The sequence below is a fragment of the Mauremys reevesii genome, linkage group 14 (assembly GCF_016161935.1).
Source record: "Mauremys reevesii isolate NIE-2019 linkage group 14, ASM1616193v1, whole genome shotgun sequence".
NCBI lineage: Eukaryota > Metazoa > Chordata > Testudines > Geoemydidae > Mauremys > Mauremys reevesii.
In genome coordinates this window covers 28,210,812-28,235,637 of record NC_052636.1, presented here as the reverse complement: position 1 = coordinate 28,235,637, position 24,826 = coordinate 28,210,812, and the positions used below count along the sequence as shown (strand labels likewise).

At 47.6% G+C, this 24,826-nt stretch overlaps 1 long non-coding RNA gene across 1 annotated transcript; it reads right to left on the bottom strand.

Annotated features, from left to right (window-relative positions):
• Positions 1–186: 186 nt before the first annotated feature.
• Positions 187–24,273, bottom strand: LOC120381861. The gene is made up of 3 exons (XR_005588166.1): positions 24,232–24,273; positions 606–719; positions 187–246 (listed from the first exon to the last, which is right to left on the bottom strand). It is a non-coding gene; the product is annotated as an uncharacterized LOC120381861 (long non-coding RNA).
• Between the last annotated feature and the right edge of the window lie 553 nt (positions 24,274–24,826).

The window sequence follows — 24,826 nt, the reverse complement described above, 5'->3', positions numbered from 1 at the left end:
TTGTTGTGGTTTCCTTGAGGTCCTTCTGAGTTCCCTGAGAGGAAATACATTTACCCATTTTCACCCCCGGCTGGTTTCCTTGTTCTCTTTCTGGTCTGTGCTGAATCTCACAGGATTTTTCCTCCTCATGACTCCTGGACACATGGCTTTTTGATCTTTGCAATAATGCTCTGTGTTTATCCACTTGCTGAACATTTTTCTGCTGAGAATTCTGCTCCTCTTTCTCACATGCCATTGCATCACCTGCTGTGAAAAAGACAGAAACATCAAACAGGGATGAAAAGTGAAAAGCCAAAACAAACTAAGTGATGGAGGAGGTCAAATAAAAATCACAAACTGAACTCCCCCATACTCTTCCCCAAAACAGGAGTGAGGAGGGGATCAATCTGGCTTTCAAATGCCATCCAAATACGCAGGGGGAAGGGAGGAAGCTACTGCCTGGTGTCTGCTAGAATCTATGGGAAGCCATGAGCTATAGTTACCCTGAGGATATGACCCTGCTGGCAACAATAATGAACGGAGAAACCTCTCAAGGGCTTTGTAGGGCATCCCAGATGTTTCCTTCAGGCATTTTCACACTCAGAGTTGGTTTAATGTTTCCTCACCTCTGCAGAGAGAACTCATGGTCTGTTTTCCTTCTGAACCCTGCAGGTCTGAGACCCATGGCTCTTCCCCTTGTTCCAGCTGGGAGATCACATCAGGTTTGGAAAATGGAAACCCTGCTCAGATGAAAGAAAACAAAGGAGTTCCGTTGATTTCATAAAACTTTGTCATAAAAAACATTCTATTAATTTAACTTTAATATTTAGTGTGACCCGGTGTGCCTGGGCTAGTCCTCACTGAAAATGCCAAGATCAGGGCAGGCTGAAAAAGGGAGAGCAGAGGCTCCCCAAACTGGTGGTTAACACAGAAGTTAAACTCACCGACCAGTCACCAACTGTGCTTCTGATCCCCCACACTGGTTATCGAGAAACTGAAAAAAGAAATCACACGGCCCCCTTTATTGCATGCCAGTTCTCTGACTCTCAATCAGCACCTAGGTCCAGCACAGTGAGAGGTTATTTAAAAACCCGGCTCACATAAACAAAGTGTTCTTCTGAGCCCAGAGTCAGCCACATTACCAGGTCAGTATAGGTTTGGATCTTACTCAAAATACTACGATGCCAGTCAATCATTGGCATCTAAACTAAAAGTTGATAAGCAAGAAAGCATCTAAACTAAAGGTTTATTATAAAAGAAAGAAAGAAAGAAAAAGGGAATTGTTAAATGGGAAAGCAGTCAGACACATTCAGAAATCTATACAGCTGGTTCTTAGCAGTATTGGTGAGTTTCTGGCTTGAAAGGCTCTCTGGTACACATCCACATTATTCAGTCCTTTGTTCAAGCCTTCAGTTTGTAGAGAAGTTGCTCCAGAGGTAGGAAGAGGAATTGAAGACAAAATGGAGATGATGCAGCTGCCCTTTACATTCCTTTTGCCAAGTGGCTTCTAATTCCTGTGTCCCAAACACAAGCTTCACAGCACATGGCACGGAAAAGCCTTGGCATTCTCAGTACACAGTGTGATACAGCGTGGCCAGAGGGCAGCAGGAGAGGGTTAGAAGGGAGCCTTATTCCCTGCAGAGGGAAGAAAGTTTGCTATAGATGAACTAGAGCACCTGAAGCCAATTAGAGCACCTGCAGTCAGTCACCTGATAAAGACCCTTGCTCCAATCAGACAGGGAAGGAGTTGGAGCAGAGGGGATTGGTATTGGAGCAGAGAACAGTTTGAAGGGAAGCAGAGGAAAGTTTGGAGAAGTGCTGCAGTGGGCTAAGAAGTCCAAGACCCTAGGTAAGGGGTACCGGGCTTGTACAGAGGGAGGGCAGGAAGCCCCCACAAGCTGAATGGTGGGAGCGGGAAGTAGCCCAGGGGAAGGAACCATCAGTTCAAGTGGTTCACCACTATCCTCAGGGCCCCTGGGCTGGGACCTGGAGTAGAGGGTGGGCCCAGGTCCATCCCTCTCCACTCCCCTCCTCTAGGACACTAGTGGGGCAGTTAATATTCCAATTCAGGGGCAAGAAATGGTGCTCTGACCCCCCCCCCACAAAGAAGAGAAAGCAGGAGACCCATCATAATAGTGCCGGCAATTTGCCACAACAGGCATAACCCTGCATATCTTGCTGACTCAATAGGCATATCCCCTTAATCCTTTCAATGGGTTCATTGTATGGCTGATGACTCTGGCTGGGCCATCGAACAGGCTGGGCAGGGCTGATGCCAATATATCTGGGGGTGTCACTCAGAAACAATGCACAAGTCTGGAATACAGATATACCCTACATATCTGTAACTCACAATACAAAGATAGAAACAAGATTATCATACGTGGAAACTCATAACATTTTCACTGACTCCTTACATGGCATATATAGCACAATTAATTGCAATTTCATCATATTGGTATTGTGATGCAGCAGGAGAGTGTTAGCAGGGAGCCTTATTCCTGCAAGGGAGGAAGGTTTGCTACAAATTAACTGGAGCACCTGAAGCCAATTAGAGCACCAGCAGTCAGGTGATAAAAAACCCTGCTTCAGCCAGACAGTGTGGGGAGTTGGAGTAGGAAGGTTTGGTTGGAGCAGAGGGCAGTTTTGAAGAGAGACAAAAGGAAAGTTTGGAGGAGTGCTGCGGTGGGCTGAGAAATCCAAAAACCCTAGGTAAGGGGCACCTGGCTTGTGTAGAAGGAGGGCAAGAAGCCCCTCCACAAGCTGAAGGGCAGGAGAGGGAAGTAGCCCATGGGAAGGAACTGCCAGTACAAGTGGTTCACCACTAACCTCAGGGCCCCTGGGTTGGGACCTGGAGAAGAGGGCGGCCCAGGTCCTCCCTCTCCACTCCCTCCTCAAGGACACTAGTGGGGTAATTAAAATACCGATTAGGAGGCAAGCAATGGCGCCCTGAACCTTCCCCAAAGAAGAGAAAGTACGAGACCCAGCATAACAGTACTGGCAATTTGCCACAGTATTTATAATAAAATAATAATAATATAAAGTGTCTCTCAATTCCATACAGTGTCACTTAATAAACCAGTCAATTCCCAGGACCGGTTCCTCAGCTGTTTGAAGATGCCGAACACCTTGCTTGTGAGGGACTAGAATACCCACATATATGTTGGGAACACACAGACACTGTGCTAGTCTGTTCCCCTATGTTCACTCTTCTAGAAAATTATGATCAATTTTGTTCATAGTATGTGTCAGGCTGAATCCCCACTCTGTCACTCCGAGTGCAGAAAGTGGGGGCCCGACAGGATTCTACAGATTAATTTGTGCCACTCTAGGCTTGTATTAAAACCCCCAAAGTTACAGTTTTTCTCTGACCTTGGCTTGGTAAATGCTGCCACCACTCAAATGCAAAACCCCCCCAAACCCTTGGACCCAGGAAGGAGCACTTGAGAATTCTTCCCTCTGGGGCACCCTCAAGCCCTTTCACCTCCCCTCTGGGAAAGAGCTGAGAAAGAAAACAAAGGAAATTAGCTGTGGCTACCAGCTAATCAAACAACACACACAAATCTCTTAGGACACCAAAAATCCAATCCTGTTCTTAAAAGAGGTAAATTTTAGTAAAATTGAAAAGGAAAACAATACATCTGGAACTTAGGCTTCTGCTAGATCTTAAAAGAAAATGTTTGTAAGCACCCAAAATAGCTTTCTTGGGGGTTCAGCTTAAAGCTTACAAGCAAACAAAAGCATCTGGGATAGCACCGAGTAGATCCAAAAGCCAAAATAAAAAATAAACCTGATTGTGTCTGTCTAAACATTCCTTGGCCAAATCATTTCTTCTAGGTATGGAAGATGAATTTTCATACCTGCTTCAAGCCATAAACAGCATTGCTACTCCGTGTCGCTTCTCCGAGAACAACAGACAAAGGGAAAGTTACTTTCCCATTTAACAAAGTTCTAGCCTTTCCATTGGCTCTTTTGGTCAGGTCCCCAATACTTTTTTTTTAAACCCTGTTGGCTTGTTAACCCTTTAGAGATAAAGCAAGCAGAGAACTCGCACCAACAAGGATTTTACAGCCAACTGGCTGGCTGGGTGTTTATAAAGGGAGATCCCTCCTCCCTTCATTTATCACTGTAGGGCTTGTGAGGTACCATTTGAAAAGACATAATCTACTGAATAGCCTCCTGTTACAATACAAGCAGCAAAGAATCCTGTGGGACCTTATAGACTAACAGACAATTAGCAGCATGAGCTTTCGTGGGTGAATACCCACTTCTTCGGATGCAAGTAGTGGAAATTTCCAGGGGCAGGTATATATATATGCAAGCAAGAAGCAAGCTAGAGATAACGGGGTTAGTTCAATCAGGGAGGATGAGGCCCTATTCTAGCAGTAGAGGTGTGAAAACCAAGGGAGGAGAAACTGGTTCTGTAGTTGGCAAGCCATTCACAGTCTTTGTTTAATCCTGAGCTGATGGTGTCAAATTTGCAGATGAACTGAAGCTCAGCAGTTTCTCGTTGAAGTCTGGTCCTGAAGTTTTTTTGCTGCAGGATGGCCACCTTAAGATCTGCTAGTGTGTGTCCAGGGAGGTTGAAGTGTTCTCCTACAGGTTTTTGAATATTGCCATTCCTAACATCTGATTTGTGTCCATTTATCCTTTTCCTTAGAGACTGTCCAGTTTGGCCGATGTACATAGCAGAGGAGCATTGCTGGCATATGATGGCATATATTACATTGGTGGACGTGCAGGTGAATGAACCGGTGATGGTGTGGCTGATCTGGTTAGGTCCTGTGATGGTGTCACTGGTGTAGATATGTGGGCAGAGCTGGCATCAAGGTTTGTTGCATGGATTGGTTCCTGAGCTAGAGTTACTATGGTGCGGTGTGCAGTTACTGGTGAGAATATGCTTCAGGTTGGCAGGTTGTTTGTGGGCGAGGACTGGCCTGCCATCCAAGGCCTGTGAAAGTGTGGGATCATTGTCCAGGATGGGTTGTAGATCCCTGATGAGGCATTGGAGGGGTTTTAGTTGGGGACTGTATGTGATGGCCAGTGGAGTCCTGTTGGTTTCTTTCTTGGGTTTGTCTTGCAGTAGGAGGCTTCTGGGTACACGTCTGGCTCTGTTGATCCGTTTCCTTATTTCCTCTTTGGTACTGTAGTTTTGAGAATGCTTGGTGGAGATTTAGTAGGTGTTGGTCTCTGTCTGAGGGGTTAGAGCAGATGCGGTTGTACCTCAGTGCTTGGCTGTAGACAATGGATCTTGTGGTGTGTCCGGGATGGAAGCTGGAGGCATGAAGGTAGGCATAGCGGTCGGTAGGTTTTCGGTATAAGGTGATGTTAATGTGACCATCACTTATTTGCACCGTGGTGTCTAGAAAGTGGACCTCCCGTGTAGATTGGTCCAGGCTGAGGTTGATGATGGGGTGAAAGCTGTTGAAATCTTGGTGGAATTTTTCCAGAGTCTGCTTCCCATGGGTCCAGATGATGAAGATGTCATCAATGTAGCATAGGTAGAGAAGGGGCGTGAGTGGACGGGAACTGAGGAAGCGTTGTTCCAGATCGGCCATAAAAATATTGGCATATTGTGGGGCCATGCGGGTGCCCATAGCTGTGCCACTGATCTGGAGATGTATATTGTCATCAAATTTGAAATAGTTGTGTGTGAGGATAAAGGCACAGAGCTCAGCAACCAGTTGTGCTGTGGCATCATCAGGGATACTGCTCCTGACAGCTTGTATTCCATCTGTGTGTGGGATGTTTGTGTAGAGAGCCTCTACATCCATGGTGGCTAGGATGGTGTTTTCCGGAAGGTCACCAATGCATTGTAGTTTCCTCAGGAAATCAGTGGTGTCACGGAGATAGCTGGGAGTGCTGGTGGCATAGGGTCTGAGTAGAGAGTCCACATATCCAGACAGTCCTTCAGTGAGAGTGCCAATGCCCGAGATGATGAGGCGTCCAGGATTTCCGGGTTTGTGGATCTTGGGTAGTAGATAGAATAACCCTGGTCGGGGCTCTAAGGGTATGTTGATTTGTTCCGGTGTTAGCGTAGGGAGCGTCCTGAGTAGATGATGCAGTTTCTTAGTGTATTCCTCAGTGGGATCTGAGGGAAGTGGCCTGTAGAATTTGGTATTGGAGAGTTGTCTGGCGGCCTCCTTTTGGTAGTCAGACCTGTTCATGACTACAGCGCCTCCTTTATCAGCCTCTTTGATTATAATGTCAGGATGGTTTCTGAGGCTGTGGATGGCATTGCGTTCTGCACGACTTAGGTTATGAGGCAAGCGATGTTGTTTTTCCACAATTTCTGCCTGTGCACGTCGGCGGAAGCATTCAATGTATAGGTCCAGACTGTCATTTCGACCCTCAGGAGGAGTCCATGTGGAGTTCTTCTTCTTGTGCTGTTGGTGGGAGGGTAACTGTGTATCAGTGTGTTGTTCAGTGTTGTCCTGAAAGTATTCTTTGAGTCGGAGACGGCGAAAGTAGGCTTCCAGATCGCCGCAGAACTGTATCATGTTGGTGGGGGTGGCAGGGCAGAAAGAGAGTCCCCGAGATAGGACAGACTTTTCTTCTGGGCTGAGTGTGTGGTTGGATAGATTGACGATATTGTTGGGTGGGTTAGGGGTACCACAGTTGTGGCCCCACGTAGCAGGTAGGAGTTTAGACAGCTTACAGTCCTTTTTCCTTTGTAGAAAGGAGAAGTGAGTAATGTAGATCTCCTGTCTTATTTTAGTGAAGTCCATTTGTATGGATAAATGGACACAAATCAGATATTAGGAATGGCAATATTCAAAAACCTGTAGGAGAACACTTCAACCTCCCTGGACACACAATAGCAGATCTTAAGGTGGCCATCCTCCAGCAAAAAAACTTTAGGACCAGACTTCAAAGAGAAACTGCTGAGCTTCAGTTCATCTGCAAATTTGACACCATCAGCTCAGGATTAAACAAAGACTGTGAATGGCTTGCCAACTACAGAACCAGTTTCTCCTCCCTTGGTTTTCACACCTCTACTGCTAGAACAGGGCCTCATCCTCCCTGATTGAACTAACCTCGTTATCTCTAGCTTGCTTCTTGCTTGCTTATATATACCTGCCCCTGGAAATTTCCACTACTTGCATCCGAAGAAGTGGGTATTCACCCACGAAAGCTCATGCTGCTAATTGTCTGTTAGTCTATAAGGTGCCACAGGATTCTTTGCTCCTTTTACAGATCCAGACTAACACGGCTACCCCTCTGATACTCCTGTTACAATGTGTAGCAACATTGTATGGAAAGTGATGAGATTTTACGGTATGATATTACTGAAAAAGCTGCAACCCTAACCTTAAGTTCCTCAGAGACAGCAAGGCAAACAGCTGGTCAAATAGCCATTCTCCACCAGGGGGAAGGTGTGAAGATGACATTTACATTCCATCACAGGGACACTTGAAGCTCGTATCTATGACAGCCTGTCACCATGACTCAGCTGAGAACTGAAGTGGTTTCTAGTACAAAGGACTGAATTATAAAAAGAGGTGAGGAAAATGCATGAGACTCTCTCTCTCGCTCTCCCCCTTTTCCCTCTGCTCATGACAACTCCTGAAGAACTGAATGTGGGCAGCAGGGGCAGGTTAGGGGCAGTCCTGGCTGAAAGGAAAACCAGCCTGTCTCAGCAGATGGTGAGAGAAACATTTGTTTTAAATCCCTTTTAGCTTGTTAAGTTAAACATTAGTTTGTGTTTTATCTTTGCATTTCTTTCATAACCAATTCTGGCTTTTATGCCTCATTACTTGTAGTCACTTCAAATCTTTTTTTTCGGTAGTTAATAATTTTGTTTCCTTTTTTTATCAAACCAGTGTGTTTGGATTAAAGTGTGTTGGAAACTCCATTTGGAATAACAAGGCTGGTGCATGTCATTTTCCACTGATGAAACAACAGATTTCATATGAGCTCCCATTGTTCAGGAGTGTGCTGGACAGTGTGCTGTGCTTCTGGGAGACATCCCAGGCCTGGTCTACACTAGGACTTTAAGTCGAATTTAGCAGCGTTAATTCGAACTAACCGCTCAACCGTCCACACCAGGAAGCCATTTAATTCGAACTAGAGGGCTCTTTAGTTCGAATTTGGTACTCCACCCCGACAGGTGGAGTAACGCTAAATTCGAACTGGCTAGCTCGAATTAGGCTAGGTGTGGATGCAAATCGAACTTAGTAGCTCGGGAGCTATCCCACACTGCACCACTCTGTTGACGCTCTGGACAGCAGTCCGAGCTTCGATGCTCTGACCAGCCACACAGGAAACGACCGGGAAAATTTGAATTCCTTTTCCTTTCTGGACAGTTAGAATCTCATTTCGTGGTTGGACATCGGGCGAGCTCAGCAGCACCGGCAGCAATGCAGAGCTCTCCAGCAGAGGAGTTCATGTAATATCTGAATAGAAAGTGGGACCCAGCATAGACTGACCGGGAACTTTTCGATCTGATCGGTGTGTGGGGCGAGGAGTCTGTGCTTTTGGAGCTGCGCTCCAACAAACTTAATGCAAAGACCTACGAGAAGGTCTCCAGAGCCATGATCCAGACAGAGGATACAGCCATCATGCAACGCAGCGCGTGAAAACAAAGGACCCCAGACAAGCCTACCAAAAATCAAAGCGGCAAACGGACGCCACGGAGCCTGCCAGCACTGCCCCACCAGTGACCATGGACTCTGACGATGGGACAGTGTCGACGGACAGTTCCTCGGAGATGTTCGCGGGCGGGGAAGATGAGGAAGTGTTTGTGGAGGACGAGGCAGGCGACAGCGCTTACAACGCTGGCTTCCCCGACAGCCAGGATCTATTCATCACCGTCACGGAGATCCCCTACCAACCCTCCCGGCCATGAACCCGGATCCTGAATCAGGGAAGGATCAGTCGGTAAGTGCTTTAACCATGTTAACTTTTATTCTTAATATAACAGGAATCTTAAGTGTGTGAAAAGGAGGTCTCTCTATATATGGGGATAGAACAGAAATCATCCAGGGAGATCTCCACGAAGCTCTCCTTCCGTTAATCGGAAAGCATCAGCAGGAGGTTCCTGGGAGAGCTGCCTTATTGGGTGCTCCGTGGTAGCACACTTTTCCGCGAGGCTTTCATGAATTACTCATGGAGCACTGCCTCCCCGAGCACGGCTGCATCGGGCCCTGGTTCATGCTAGCTTTCACGCAGCATGCGTTCTCTATCTCCTTCAGTGACCGTCCTCAGGGTGATCTCGCTCGGAGACTCCTGCATCTAATTAGGGGAATTAATGTAATTTTACGCCTGGCCCAAAGTATTTTTAAAAAATCTACGGACAGACGGCATAGCACAGACTCAGCACGCAGCTGCGTGACGAGCGTAACGGAAAGCCAAAGAATATAATGGACGCTCATGGAGGGAGGGGGGAATGAGGACGCAAGGTATCCCACAGTTCCTGCTGTCTCGAAAAGTATTTGCATTCTTGGATGAGCTCCAAATGCTTCTAGGGTCAAACACAGTGTCCGCGGTGGGTCAGGGCATAGTTCTGCAATTTGCGCGCACCCCCCACCCACCCCCAGAAGTGAAAGGGAAAAGGGAAAAGTGAAAGGGAAAACAACCATCGCTGCTGTCATGCAAAAGCAAAAGCATGCTGCTGTGCAGCGCTGCTGGCCCGCCTCTGTCAGCGGCATCTAGTACACATATGGTGACATACACAAAATCCAAAACAGGCTCCATGGTTGCCACGCTATGGCGTATGCCAGGGCAATTCATGGAAAACGTGCTCAAAATGATTGTCTGCCGTTGCTTTCCGGAGGAAGGAATGAATGGCGACATTTACCCAGAATCCACCGCGAAAATGATTTGTGCCCCAGCAGGCACAGGGCTCTCAACCAAGAATTCACACAGACAGCCTAGACTCAGTTAATTGTTCGCAAAAATGTATATTTGCAAGGAATTCACTCCCTGTTTCCCATCTCACAGCCTCCACTGTCTCCAGACCTGCCACAGCATCCCCCTCGCAGAGGCTTGGCAAGATTAGGCGGCGAAAAAAAAAGACACGGGACAAGATGTTCGAGGAACGTATGAGCTGCTACCTAGCCGAGGCGGACCAGCAGATACAGTGGAGGGAGACCGTCTCTCTGTACCAGCGCTCACACAGCGAACGGGAGGAGAGGTGGCGTGAGGAAGACAAGCAGGCGACTCAAACAATGCTTGGACTAGTGAGGAGCAAACGGACACGCTCAGGCGCCTTGTGGATGTTCTGCAGGACCGCAGGAGGACAGAGCCCCTACAGTGTATCTGCAACCGCCTCCCCGCCACAAAGTCCCATATCCCCTCACCCAAAGTAACCAGGAGGAGGGGCGGCCGGGACGTGAATACTGTCACAGCACCCCAGCACAGTGCTCAAGTACCCAAAAGCTCTCATACCCTACATTTGCGAAGTCCTTTACTTACAGACTCACAGTAGTCCCAATCCCAGTCCCATCCCTAACTGTCTACGTAATTAATAAAAATGCTTTGCTGTTAATTACTGTTTCCGTTATGTTTTTCAAAGAAGACTGTGTTTGAATGGGGGGCGTGGGGAAGCGGGTGGTTAATTGCATAGGACAGTCACCTTTCCCAGGGTACAGACACGGGGGCAGGATCAGCAGCGGGTCACACACACGGTGCAGTCAGTAGGCACCCTGGTCGGTATGGGAGGTGGTTTCCAGGATCTGTGTGGGTGGGGGAGATGTGACTTTGCAGCAGGGGAGGGCGGTTACAGATCTTATACAGCGGTCCTTGTCCTGGACCGCTGAGTCACGCAGCTGAGGAATCTGTATCCGTCCTCCTCCAGCACAAGGTCACATATCCGCCCGCACACAGAATTCCATAAAGAGGGATGGCAGGCTCCGTTGAAAGAAGCATTCCGGCACTGCGGACCGCTCTAGGAGCAGGAGCCTGTCATTCCTTGAGTTTAGAGGCGGTCTTTACATCACCGCACACCCTACCCAGCACAGTCTGCGTCCCAGTTTCAACCCTTTCACGAAAAGTCATGAATAAAGAAACCTTTGTTAAGTAATAATGGGACATGTATTTTATTTTTACACGTGTGCTGGAAGTGGGGGTAACGGGGTGAACGGGGTATGTAACCGAAGAGGAGACTCAACAGTAACTGGGTAAAGAAACAGGGGCAGGTTCAGCTTCTCTGTCAAGAAAATGAACAGTCACAGGTCTCGCTGCTCGCTGGTGTTTGAAGAGTTCCTTGTCGCTGTCCCAGGCGCCTGTATAGGGCTTCATGAGCAAGTGCATTAGCGGGCAGGCTGGGTCCCCGAGGATGACTATAGGCATCTGCACATCCACAACACTTATTTCGAGGTCCGGGAAGAAACTACCTTCCTGCAGGCGTCTGAACATCCCACAGTTCCTGAAAACACAAGAATCATGAACCTTGCCCTGCCACCAGATTTTCATGTTGGTAAATCGTCCCCTACGGTCCCCCGGTTCTTTCAGCACCATTGAAAAGTAGCCCAATTTCTCAGCAGCTGACTGTGGAAGAGGTGGGCGATAAAGTGCGAGGAGGAGAAAACGGCGATGATCGCAGCGGCTCCATGCTTGCAGTGCTGTGGCGTCCGCTGTCACTGACCAGAAAAGTGCACGAACAGATTGCCGCAGGCGCTTTCAAGGAGGGAGGGAGGAGGTTGTGATTGACGGTTCAATGACGACACTTACCCAAAACCACCTCGACACATTTCTCCCAGCAGGCATTGGGGCTCTACCCAGCATTCAAATGGGCAGCGGGGACTGCGGGAACCGTGGGATAGCTTCCCACAGTGCACCGCTTCCAAAGTCGACGCTGGCCCCGTGAATGTGGACTCAGAAATTGAATTAGTGTATTTAGTATGGATACACAAATTCGACTTCATAAGGTCGAATCCACAAATTCGAACTAAGTTGATTCGAAATACTCTTGTAGTGTAGACAAGGCCCCAGACAACTTGGTGTTAGCTCTGCCTAGCCTGCTTGATGGCCCATTAAGGACGATCAGCTATTCAACTGACCCATTGAGAGAAGGCAGATACGCCTTGTAACTCAGCAAAGTATGCAGGGACTCGCCCAAGATGCACATTTCTGGGGGAAGTCTGGGAGCAGAGAATTTTCTGGGGTTTTCCTGTGGGGCACTGTAATTTGTGAGTCACTGACTAGCAGCACTCAATACTGTGTAGCTGGGAGCGAGTTACATGCTGGAGACTGCGTGTGAACTGCCCAGGAGTGGCTGCTCTCACAGTAGAGCAGTGTAAAAGGCACCCCAGCCTGGGAACTGAGGGGACACAGCTGTTAACAGTCCAGATTGTACTGTGCTTAATGTCACAGACACTCAATTCCAAAGAGTCTCCTAAAACACACAGAAAGTAAATCCACGTCCCAGAAATCAAGTCTCCTTGCACTGCTTCTTGCTGAGAGATGGGTCCAGAGACAGAGTCCTGGGGAAGCTGGAAACATAAGCGTGGGGCTCAGTGGAGAACGGGAACAGGAAGGGCAGGGATATTATTGAATGCAGGATCTCAGCAGTACTAGATGTCAGGATAACACATAGTGCAGCCCATTGGCAAACATAATCCCAAATATACATATAAAATGATGGGGTCTAAATTAGTTATTTCCATTGATTTATACAAGGGCAAGAAGATATTCTCTGTATTACTGTCTATCCCTTTCTAAATAATTCCTAACATCCTGTTAGCTTTTTTGACTTCCGCTGCACACTGCTGGATGTCTTCAGAGAACTATACACAATGACAAAAAGATCTTTTTCCTGATTAGCCTAATTTTGCCCCCATCATATTGTATGTATAGTTGGGATTATTTTTTCCAATCTGCATCACTTGACATTTATACACATTTGCCATTTTGTTGCCCAGTCACTTAGTTTTGTGAGATCTTTTTGAAGTTCTTCACAGTTTGCTTTGGTCTGAACTATCTTGAGCAGTTTAGTATTGTGACATTATTGATATAATCTGGGACCATATAGAACGTGGTTGCAACCAAGGTCCTGTAGTGGCACCAAATCTTATGTACAGGGGGTCATATAAGGTGTCCAAGACCAGGTTATGGGTTGCTGGTTATAATTATGGTGTCTATATGTATGTATCATTTTGTAGTTGAAGTTATGAGTATTGGCTCTATCCTGTCTGTATTTCCAACTTATGCTGTGCTTCTGGGAGACATCCCAGACAAGCTGGTGTTAGCTCTGCCTCACCTGCTTGATGGCCCATTAAGGACATCAGCTATTCAACTGACCCACTGAGAGAAGGCAGATACGCCTTGTAACTCAGCAAAGTATGCAGGGACTTGCCCATGTGACTCCAGACTCCATTTTGCTGTCATTTTCAACAGTAAGAACAAAGAGGTTCTTACACCTCGAAAAGCCTATAAAAGGCTGATGCCTCATCTCCATCTTGTTTTCAATCCTACTTCTTACCTCTGGAGGAACTTTGCTACAAACTGAAGCTTTGAACAAAGGACTGACTGACCCATCCCAGAGGAGGATGTACTCCAGAGACTTGATTTGAACCTGCAATTTACTCCATCACTGCTACAAGCCTGAACTAAGAACTTTGCCATTACTGCATGTAATTGATTCCATTTAACCAATTCTAGCTCTCATCTCTATGTTTTTCCTTTTATGAAGAAACCTTTAGACTCTAAAGGATTGGCAACAGCGTGATTTGTGGGTAAGATCTGATGTGTATATTGACCTGGGTCTGGGGCTTGATTCCTTGGGATCGAGAGAACCTTTTTCTTGTATTGGGGTGTTGGTTTTCATAACCATTCATCCCCAGGACGAGTGGCACTGGTGGTGATACTGGAAGACTGGAGTGTCTAAGGGAATTGCTTGTGTGACTTGTGGTTAACCAGTGAGGTGAAACCAAAGTCCTCTTTGTCTGACTGGTTTCGTTTGCCTTAGAGGTGCAAAAATCCCAACCTTGGGCTGTAACTGCCCTGTTTTAAGCGATTTGTCACTCTCAGTTGGGTCCCATCAGAACCGTATCGTCACAAGTATCATCTGCAAACTTTGCCACCTCACTGTTTACCCCTTTCTCCAGATCATTTATGAATACGTTGAATAGGATTGGTCCTAGGACTGACCCTTGGGGAACACCACTAGTTACTCCTCTCCATTCTGAAAATTTACCATTTATTCCTACCCTTTGTTCCCTGTCTTTTAACCAGTTCTCAATCCATGAAAAGATCTTCCTTCTTATCCCATGATAACAATTTATGTAAGAGCCTTTGGTGAGGGACCTTGTCAAAGGCTTTCTGGAAATCTAAGTACACTATGTCCACTGGATTCCCCCTTGTCCACATGTTTGTTGACACCTTCAAAGAACTCTAATAGATTAGTAAGACATGATTTCCCTTTACAGAAACCATAATGACTTTTGCTCAACAATTTTTGTTCTTCTATGTGCCTGACAATTTTATTCCTTTACTATTGTTTCAACTAATTTGCCTGGTACAGACGTTAGACTTACCAGTCTGCAACTGCCAGGATCGCCTCTAGAGCCCTTTTTAAATATTGGCATTACATTAGCAATCTTCCAGTCATTGGGTACAGAAGCCGATTTAAAGGACAGGTTACAAACCATAGCTAATAGTTCCCCAATTTCACATTTGAGTTCCTTCAGAACTCTTGGTAAATACCATCTGGTTCCGGTGACTTGTTACCGTTAAGTTTATCAAGTAGTTCCAAAACCTGCTCTAGTGACACTTCAATCTGTGGCAGTTCCTCAGATTTGTCACCCACAAATGGTTTGGGAATCTCACCAACATCCTCAGCCATGAAGACTGAAGCAAAGAATCCATTTAGTTTCTCCGCAATGACTTTATCGTCTTTAAGGGCTCCTTTCGTATCTCAATCGTCCAGTGGCCCCAGGCCTGTTTAGCAGGCTTCCTGCTTTTGTAATTACCTTTTGAGTTTTTGGCTAGCCCCTTCTTCAAACTCCTCTTTGGCTTTTCTTATTACATTTTTACACTTAATTTGGTAGTGTTTATGCTCCTTTCTATGTACCTCACTAGGATTTGACTTCCACTTTTTAAAAGATGCCTTTTTATCTCTCACTGCTTCTTTTACATGGTCGTTAAGCCACGGTGACTCTTTTTTAGTTCTTTTGCTGTGTTTTTTAATTTGGGGTATATATTTAATTTGGGCCTCTAATATTGTGTTTTTGAAAAGTGTCCATGCAGCTTGCAGGGATTTCACTCTAGTCATTGTACCTTTTAATTTCTGTTTAACTAACCCCCTCATTTTTGCACAGTTCCCCTTCCTGAAAATAAATGCCAGTGTTGAGCTGTTCTTCCCACCACAGGAATGTTAAATGTTGTTATATTATGGTCACTATTTCCAAGCGGTCCTGTTATAGTTAGCCCTTGGACTAGATCCTGCGCTCCACTCAGGACTAAATCGAGAGTTGCTTCTCCTATTGCAGGTTCTTGTACCAGCTGCTCCAAGAAACAGTCATTTAAAGTATCCAGAAATTTTGTCTCTGCATTTTGTCCTGAGGTGACATGTACCCAGTCAATATGGGGATAATTGAAATCTCCCATTATTATGGATTTCTTTATTTTGATAGCCTCTCTAATCTCTCTTCGCATTTCATCCTCACTATCACTGTCTTTGACAGGTGGTCGATAACAGAGCCCTATTGTTATATTCTTATTAGAGCATGGAATTACTATCCATAGAGATTCTATGGAACATGTGGTTTCATTTAAGATTTTTTACTTCATTTGAGTTTACATTTTCTTTAACATACAGTGCCACTCCCCTCCCCACCCCCCGAGTATGACCTGCTCTGTCCTTCCGATATATTTTGTACCCTGGAATGACTGTGTCCCATTGATTGTCCTCACTCCACCAGATTTCTGTGATGCCTATTATGTCAATATCCTCCTTTAACACGAGGCACTCTAATTCACCTATCTTATTATTTAGACTTCTGGCATTTGTGTACAAGCACTTGAAAAACTTGCCACTGTTTATTTGTCTGCCCTTTTCTGATGTGTCAGATTCTTGTGTGTGTGAATGCTTCTCGTCTGATCTGGCCCCTACTTTACCCTCTTCCAGCCTCTCTTCCTGACTAAAACTAGAAAATCTCTATCACTAGACTCCCCTCTGTTGCATCGCAGAGGAGCAGGGACAGAGTCTGACAACCCATGTGATCATAAGCAGAGAGTTCTTTATTCATTTCCAGCATGCTCTTATATCCCATTATGGCAAGCAATCAGACAGTTGCTAATTGGTTAATTAAATATACACAGCCGCAGCTGTAACCCCATCCTAATTAACATCCTACACACCTGTTTGACTTATCATCCTATTTACAGTTAGCTGGCTGATGAGAGCGCGCCCAAGGTCAGCCCTTTATACACAGTTCCCAGCGTTATCGGCTCGTCCCAGAAGCCTAAACAATCTCAGCATTTCACATTCTATTCCCAACACTTCCCCCCTCTACCCAAAATCAAAAAGGAGGGGAAAAAAAAGGATAAAAACATTAGCAAAACATTTCCAACTTATAACAGCATAACACCACAATCTATCACAAGCCAAAATTAAAACTTTATAAAGCCAACCTATATAACCATGCAATTCTTAACATAACCCCAACAACACCAAACAAAAACAAAGCACAACAAATAAATGGTGTAAATTCTACAGGATTCCCCCCTTCTCTATAGCACACCAACTTGTGGCAAACTTCTATTACCAAATCATCCTCAGACGTCAGGCGATCAAACTGACACTGAGGAGGGGGTCCTAGAAAAAACACAACATAAACCACATAAAACGCAAAAGACAATTCTGGCCAGAAAACAAACAAACAAACACCACAAACAAAACATAAGACACATAACATAAATTTGACTCTATAAATAAATGCATGGTACATAAAATGCTATGCAGCTAACACCAATTTTCTTAATATCTAAAAAACAAAACAAAACTACCCCTACTGGGCAAGCAATCATTACATACAATATACAAATACCCTTAGTACCATCAGGCAAAAAAAGAAAAATTACATCATCAATTAAATCATTTACAGTAATACAATTGCATCCTGACTTACTTCTAAATTCAAAGCTATTCACAGCTTAAGGGTTCTTACTATTAACTTCTACTTTTAAACCCCCCCAAAAAATCACCACTTATATACCCTTAGCCTAATACAATTACATAGCACAATATACAATCTTCAACTAATGCAACAAAATTATTTATAACCCACCAATTGCAAACTAATTTCTTTGCCTAAATTTATTTACAAACATTTCAAAAACACCAAAAACTTTTCTCTTTAGCATCTTTACAAAATTCAACTGCTATTCCCTCCAGCAACCACAGAGTTAACTTTGTACTCTGCCTAACATTACTCGCTAGTAGTTAATTACCTTTCCTATCAACTACACCCTCAAGGTTATCAACCAGTATTCCAAGCTTGTTGTCTGTTGCCCGCCGCCTGGGCCCGATCCTTTTTTCCTCTTCAAGTTCTCTATCTATTGCGTGCCTGCCTGGGCCCGATCCATATTTCCTCTTGCTAAACCGTACTAGCCCCTACCTTTCTGGTATCTTCTGTGAACAACTATCTGTACTTTCCCACCGTGGGGGCTACATCAAATATCAAACAATCATACAACTGCACAAAACATACAAAAATCTAATAAGGCTAACAACCCAAAACCATACTTCCAAATTACCTAAATTTATATCTAATAACCTACAACTCCCCCCTTTGAGAATACTCAACAAACCTTTCGGCTGAGTGTTCTCAAACTTCAAAAACAAAGGTAACCAAGCTCCAGAGAGCCGGGGCAAGTAATGGGGGGGCAATCAATCATTACTTAAAACACACAAATACCCTATACATTCAGGCAAAGCAAAAATTTATCCCAATTAATAAATCATTCAGGGAGGATCAAACAGAAAGAATCCTGGCATAGCAAACAAGCAACTATCCTCCAGGGGCCCAGGTTGTGTACATCTTGTGGCTCTTTCAGACATTCCATCCACCACTGCAGCAGACATCTCTGATACTAACACAGTTGCAATTGCTTCACTGCTACTGCTTGCAGCCTCAAATCCCGAATAAGCAGTGGTAACATCGTGGACTAGTTCAGGAAATAATATTTCAGGCACTGCTTCTAAAGGCTTTAAAATTTCAGCCGAGGTTTCCATAGGCGTTACAGTTTCTGCAATGATTTGTGCGTCAATTGCTGCAGCTGTAACAGGCACAGATGCTTTTTGAGCCTCAGAGCTTTCAGTACTAGGAATGGGTGAGCCAATATCTTCCAGCTGCACTGGAGTTGAATAAAGTTTATCACCGCTTGCAAGTTCTAATTTTCCAGATTCAAACAAATCTTTTTCCACTTCCGTCCTTAGCTCAAACTTGGTTTCCCCTCGCTGATTGTCACTTGAACTTGTCGTCAGTAGAAATGTTTGTTTTGCTTCCATAGGCTCCTCTTCGTGTCCCTTTCCACACACAGGCAGTTCTTGAGGACACATGTCGCTCTGTAGAGGGGCCCCATTTACAACTGCCCCTGGGCATTCTGATACTAGGTTAAACGGCGCATCTCCTACATCATTCTGCATGGGGGCCTCAGCTGCAACCGCTTCAGCGTGCTCTAATTCCAAGGTAAACACAGTATCTTCTACCTCTGTCGTCCCAGGTGCCTCAATTACCCCACTCTGCATTGCATCCCCAATAAAAGCTTCCTGAGTGATCTGCCGCCCATTGGATCCCTGAAGCCGAACAGTTCGGATGGGCTTACGCGAAGTAATGTGCATAGCAAAGGCAGTTTGGGGAGGGCCAGTGGATCCAAACCCTCGAGACCCGCGGTCAATCGGGGTCGATCGGGGCACACATCCCTTGAAAGGTATTAACTGAGCAAGACGTGTACCAGCAATTATAGTCACAGGGGGACAGAGGGCACGTACCATTATCCCAATATTCCCCGTATAGTCGGCATCAATAAGGCCAGGCAAAACAAAAATACCTTGTTTCGATGTTGACGAACGGCCAATCAAAAGGGCACTCAGTCCAAATCCTAATGGACCATCGATGTTGGAAGGAAGAACTTGAACCTCGTCAGTCTCTAAAACTACATCTGTCGCTGTGGCCAAGTCCACTCCGGCACTGCCACGGGTTGCTCCGGTGAGGTGTTCCAGGCAGCCGGGTTGGCGGGTGGAGGCACTTGTGTCGTCGCGCTCCTCCGAGGGCGCTCGCGATCCGCTTCCGGCAGCGGTGTTCCATCCTTCGTGTAACGCGCCCAACAGTCGGCGGCGCGATGTCCAAACTTATCACATCGTGTGCAAGCGCCAGTTGCAGCTTTAGGTGATACATCAGAGGCCCGCTGCCCATTTTGCATAGGGCAGTCCCGCCGGAAATGCCCGGGTTTTCCGCAACCAAAACAGGGGCCGGCTGGCCGGGTCGGTCTTCTAGCCCCCCGCTGTCCCCCGAGCAGGGGTTGTAACGCCACGGCCAGTGCAGAGGCCTGTGCCTTAGCATGAATTGCTGCCTTATCCGTCTCCTCAAGCATAGCGGCCCTACCACATGCCTCGATCATTTCCATCAGGGTCGCAGTCTTGGGCAAGGTGGCTAATATACGGCGGCAAGTGGGATTTGCATTCTGGGTTGCAAGATCAAGTCCAACTGCAGTTCTGGCCTCTGGCGTCAGATTAGGAGATCTATCAATAGCCTCTCGAAGGCGATCCAAAAAGGTGGAATACGGTTCCGATGGGCCTTGTGTAATTTTAGCATAGGGAGGGGTCGGCTTCCCCATCTGGGGCACTGCTTTAAAGGCAGCCAAGGCTAGTTCCTGTGATTGCTGCAGGATCCGGGGTTCAAGGCGAGCTTGCAAATGCGGGTCAACAAAGCGACCGGCTCCCAAAAACATATCAGCAGTGGCCACGCGCCGAGGATCACCATCCGGTAAATCCAAATTGCGGACAAGAGCCAAGTCAACTCTCTTAGCCCAATCATCTTTCCACAACAGTTTCTGTGTAGGTGTAAGAAGCATGTCAGCTAGCTTAATCGCATCGTACGGACACATTGCTTGGCCAGCAAATACCTGTTCAATGATAGACTGTACATACGGATTATCTAGTCCATAAGCCATGATCGATTTCTGTGCCTCACGGATCAACTTCCAGTCCAAAGGGGCCCACCGTCTATGATTAGGGTGTTGAGGGTCTGGCGTAATCACCGGAAAGGCCTCAGGTGTTAGACCTTCAAGGATGGCTTCTCTTAAAACCCCATGCCAGCGCTGTACCGGATCCGGAGGGTCCCCAGTTGGAGGGTCCCCGGGCCCAGGCGGGCGGGGGCGAGTCGAATGAAAGCACTTGTGAAGATGCGATCGCGACGATCCAGGTGGAAAACCTTCCAATTGGTCCAACTTGTCACATATATGCTGCAGCTGTCAACCCTGGCGCTCCATCTCCTTATAGAAGGCATCAGACTGAGTAAACTGAGTAAACGTAGTCAAATCGGGATATGGGTTCGATGGCACATGTTCCACCCGAGCCTCCTCTGTCCCCCCGCAATCGTGGCACCCCCAGTCCCCATGGACACGGCATGGCTTTGGAGGTGCATCCGGCAAGGCTGTCTCCATAGGCTCGGGCGTATCGGGGTAACGGACCGTAGCAGGATCAATCATGTCGGGCCGATAGCCACACTGGAGGGTAGTGGGGCCGTAGCAGGGGCAACATCATCCATAGGGTAGGGGTTGGAAGCCAAAGGTATCACCGTGTCCTCACCACCGAAAAACTCTCTGGCTCCAACCGGCAACACAGAAGGCATTCCGGGCGTTGGGCGGCAAAGCTCAGAAAGGGCCGCCTGCACTCCTGCCTCGGCGCGAGTTTCTACTATCTCCTTCGCCTTATTCCATACTGGACTCAGGGAGAAGGCCTCCTTATCGCCCCGAGCCACCGACTTCCAAAGCTCGGAGCCTAGCCGCTCCCAAACAGTTTTATCAAAAATTGTACATGGTTGAACAGAAAGTCCCCTTCTCCGTCCCCACCGCAGCAGACGGGATAACTTATCAGAGGGGAGCTTCTCTCCCTGCCGCTCCGCGATGCGCATCAAATATTTATGCACCGTCCTTTCTTCCGCTGATGCAGCGGTTCCCATGTTAGCTGCTCACCTCTGGGCTGGGGTGTGCCTCCCTTTTCAGACGCCCTGCGGCTTGCCACTCGACACTGAGCTCAGGTGCGCCCCTCTTTTCGGACGCCCTGCGGCTCCTAGCCGCTCGACACTGAACTCAGGTGCGCCCTTCTCTTCGGACGCCCTGCGGCCGCCGCTCGACACTGAGCTCAGGTGTGCCCCTCTTTTCGGACGCCCTGCGGCTCCTAGCCGCTCGACACTGAGCTCAGGTGCGCCTCCTTTTCTTCTTTTCAGTTCAGGCCACCAACACTATCCTCATTCGATACGAATCACGTCGGGGTCACCATTTGTTGCATCGCAGAGGAGCAGGGACAGAGTCTGACAACGCATGTGATCATAAGCAGAGAGTTCTTTATTCATTTCCAGCATGCTCTTATATCCCATTATGGCAAGCAATCAGACAGTTGCTAATTGGTTAATTAAATATACACAGCCGCAGCTGTAACCCCATCCTAATTAACATCCTACACACCTGTTTGACTTATCATCCTATTTACAGTTAGCTGGCCGATGAGAGCGCGCCCAAGGTCAGCCCTTTATACACAGTTCCCAGCGTTATCGGCTCGTCCCAGAAGCCTAAACAATCTCAGCATTTCACATTCTATTCCCAACACCCTCTAAGACAAGTCTCTGTCCAATCCACGAGCTCCTCTGCAGCCATTGGCTTTTCCCCGTTCTCTTAGTTTAAAAACTGCTCTGCAACCTTTTTCATGTTAAGTGCCAGCAGTCTGGTTCCACGTTGGTTTAGGTGGAGCCCATCCTTCCTGTATAGGCTCCCCCATCCCCAAAGTTTCCCCAGGTCCTAATCAATCTAAACGCCTCCTCTCTACACCATCATCTCATCCACGCATTGAGACTCTGAAGCTCTGCCTGCCTACCTGGCCCTGTGCGTGGAACTGGAAGCTTTTCTGAGAATGCCACCATAGAGGTCCCAGATTTCAGTCTCTTTCCTCGCAGACTAAATTTGGCCTCCAGGACGTCTCACCTACCGTTCCTTATGTCATTGGTGCCTACATGTACCACGACCACCGGCTCCTCCCCAGCACTACACTTAAATCTATCTAGATGCCTCGAGAAATCAGCAACCTTCGCACCAGGCAGGCAAGTCACCATACGGTTCTCCCGGTCATCACAAATCCAGCTATCCTTGTTTCTAATGATCAAATCTCCCATTACTAACAGCTGCCTTTTCTTAATGCCTGGGGTTCCTTCCCCGGAGAGGTAACCGCAGTGCAAGAGGTTACCCCAACACCATCTGAGAGGAGGGTCCCAACTATGGGAAGGTTTCCCTCTGCTCCCATTGACAGCTCTCCTTCCCTGGGCCTTTCATCCTCCTCAACAGCGCAGTGGCTGTCTGACCAGAGGTGGGAGAAATCTACAGTGTCCCGGAAAAGCCTCATCAACATACTTCTCTGCCTCCCTTAGCGTCTCCAGTTCCACCACCCTGGCCTCCAAAGCCTCCACGCGGTCTCTGAGGGCCAGGAGCTCCTTGCACCGAATGCACACGTAAGCCCCCCGCCCACAGGGCAGGTATCATACATGCTACATTGAGAGCAATAAACAGGATAGCCCCCACTCTGCTGCTGGGCTCCTGCCTGCATTCTCTCTTACAGCCACCTAGGTTAACAACAGGGGTTTTGTTTCAATCAAGAAGTTTGTATTATAGCTTAAGTGTTTTAAAGAATGGCAAGAGCACCTCCCCCCTTCCCACTCCCCTTCCAAACTCCCTCACGAAACTCCCCGTTAGCAGCTCTGTTTGAAAAGCTCCCAGCTTTACAAAGCACTCCCCTATCACATACCCCCCAGCCCCTGCTTGAGCCACTCAGGATAGGGGGCTGGGAGCACCCCCAGTACCCCAGCCCACCCTCCCAGCCCTAGACCTGACTCCTGCATCCCCTCCCACATAACGAGCCCTCACACCCCATGCTCTGACTCCTGCACCCCCCACACATCCTCAACCGCACCCTGAGCACCAAATGGGAGCTCCTGCACACCCCCCTCTACATTGCCACCTGCACCCCTCACACCACATGGGAGCTGCCCCAGGTAAGCACTTCACACCCCAACCTCCAGCCCCAACCCTGAGCCCCCTCCAGCAACCTAAAAACTGGCCAGACCCTGCACCCCAATCTCCAGCTGCTCCTGCACCCCAACTCCCTCCCAGACCCTGCACCCCCAGCCCTGACTCCTGCCCCCCCACATCCCCACCTGCATTGCTCGCATGAAACAGGAGCTGCTCCAGGTAAGTGCTCCACTCTCCAACCCCCTGCCCCAAACCTCAGCCCCCTCCCACACCCTAACTCCTGGCCAGACCCTGCACTCCAACATTTTTAATTTTTAATAAAGGGCTCTTATCCAAAGCACTTTAAAATAGTTAGCTAACGGCACAAACAATATATGGAAAGATCATTAAGTGGTGCACCAAGACTCTCAGTCATTTTCAAGTGGTCTGTGGAAAAATCGGTTAGACGACAAAAACAATCAATGTACCTCACTTTATTTTCATTTACTTCCTATTACTTATAGGAGAAGGAGAGAAAAAAAAAGAATGAAAAATGGGGGTGGGAGGGAAATAAGAGAGGGTGATCTTTTTGTTGCTTATGTCCCAAGGAGGGACCCCTAAAATGGAGCTGAGCACAGGGCCCCACTAACGTTAAATCCGCCACTGAGCTTCCGTCTCTGGATACCCCCAGCCAGCATTCAAGGACGCACGGACTGTCTGTGTGATAAGTGACCCTGGATCAGCAGCTGACTCCAGCAGCCTGCTCGTTACACCCCAAGCATAATTGTGGTCTGGGTGGAGAAGGCTCACGGTTTGAGAGATCAGGAGTAGGAAGCTTCTGCTGATTATGCCGCACTGAACCCTCAGTTTTACTTGAGCAAACAGGAGATATTTGACACTGTGCGATATGGCTCCTGTGCTCTGTTCCCAAAGTGTTCTGCAGCAGGGGAGGGTCTCTGGTAGCTTGTGTGTTACTGGCATATTGGGGTGATGCTGAAACAGGGCAGAGTAGAGGTGGCATTGTGGGGCTGCCGTGAACCATGCCCCTTCTTTTCCCCTTCCAAGAACCGAGGGGACAGGAACCCTTACCCAGCGAGGTCACATTCTCATAGTTCTCCTGCATGACATCCCTGTAGAGGGCTCTCTGAGTGGGGTCCAGCAGAGCCCACTCTTCCCTGGTGAAATACACAGCCACCTCCTCGAAGGTCACCGGCCCCTGAAAGAGCGAGAGTCCAACACTCAGTATCTGCTGCTCCACTCACAGCCCCCCTATACATGGGGGACAGGAGCCAAACAGAAACTCTGGGTGGATTGCAGTCAGAGTCCCATCCCCACTCCGCTCAGCGCATCCAGGAAATACCAGGGGAGGGGACGAAGCGAGAGCCCCTCCTGTCTCCCAGCAGATCCATCACACACCTACTAGCCACTGACTGACACAGGAGATGGAGCCCCTAGCAGGGTCCAGGGACAGCTCCCTGGTAGGAAGCCCAACAACCTCCCCATTCTGAAGAGCTGGATGTGAAGGGAGGGGAATCTCCCCCAAGCCTCACTGGTGGGTGCCCCCTTCATATCTCACAGCAGCCGCTGGTTAGTGAGCTCAGGCTCCAGCACTATGAGTCTGGTCAGTTTTCCCAGCCCCATGCAGCTGGGTTATTTTCTGCTCCACAAACTAGAGCATTTCCAC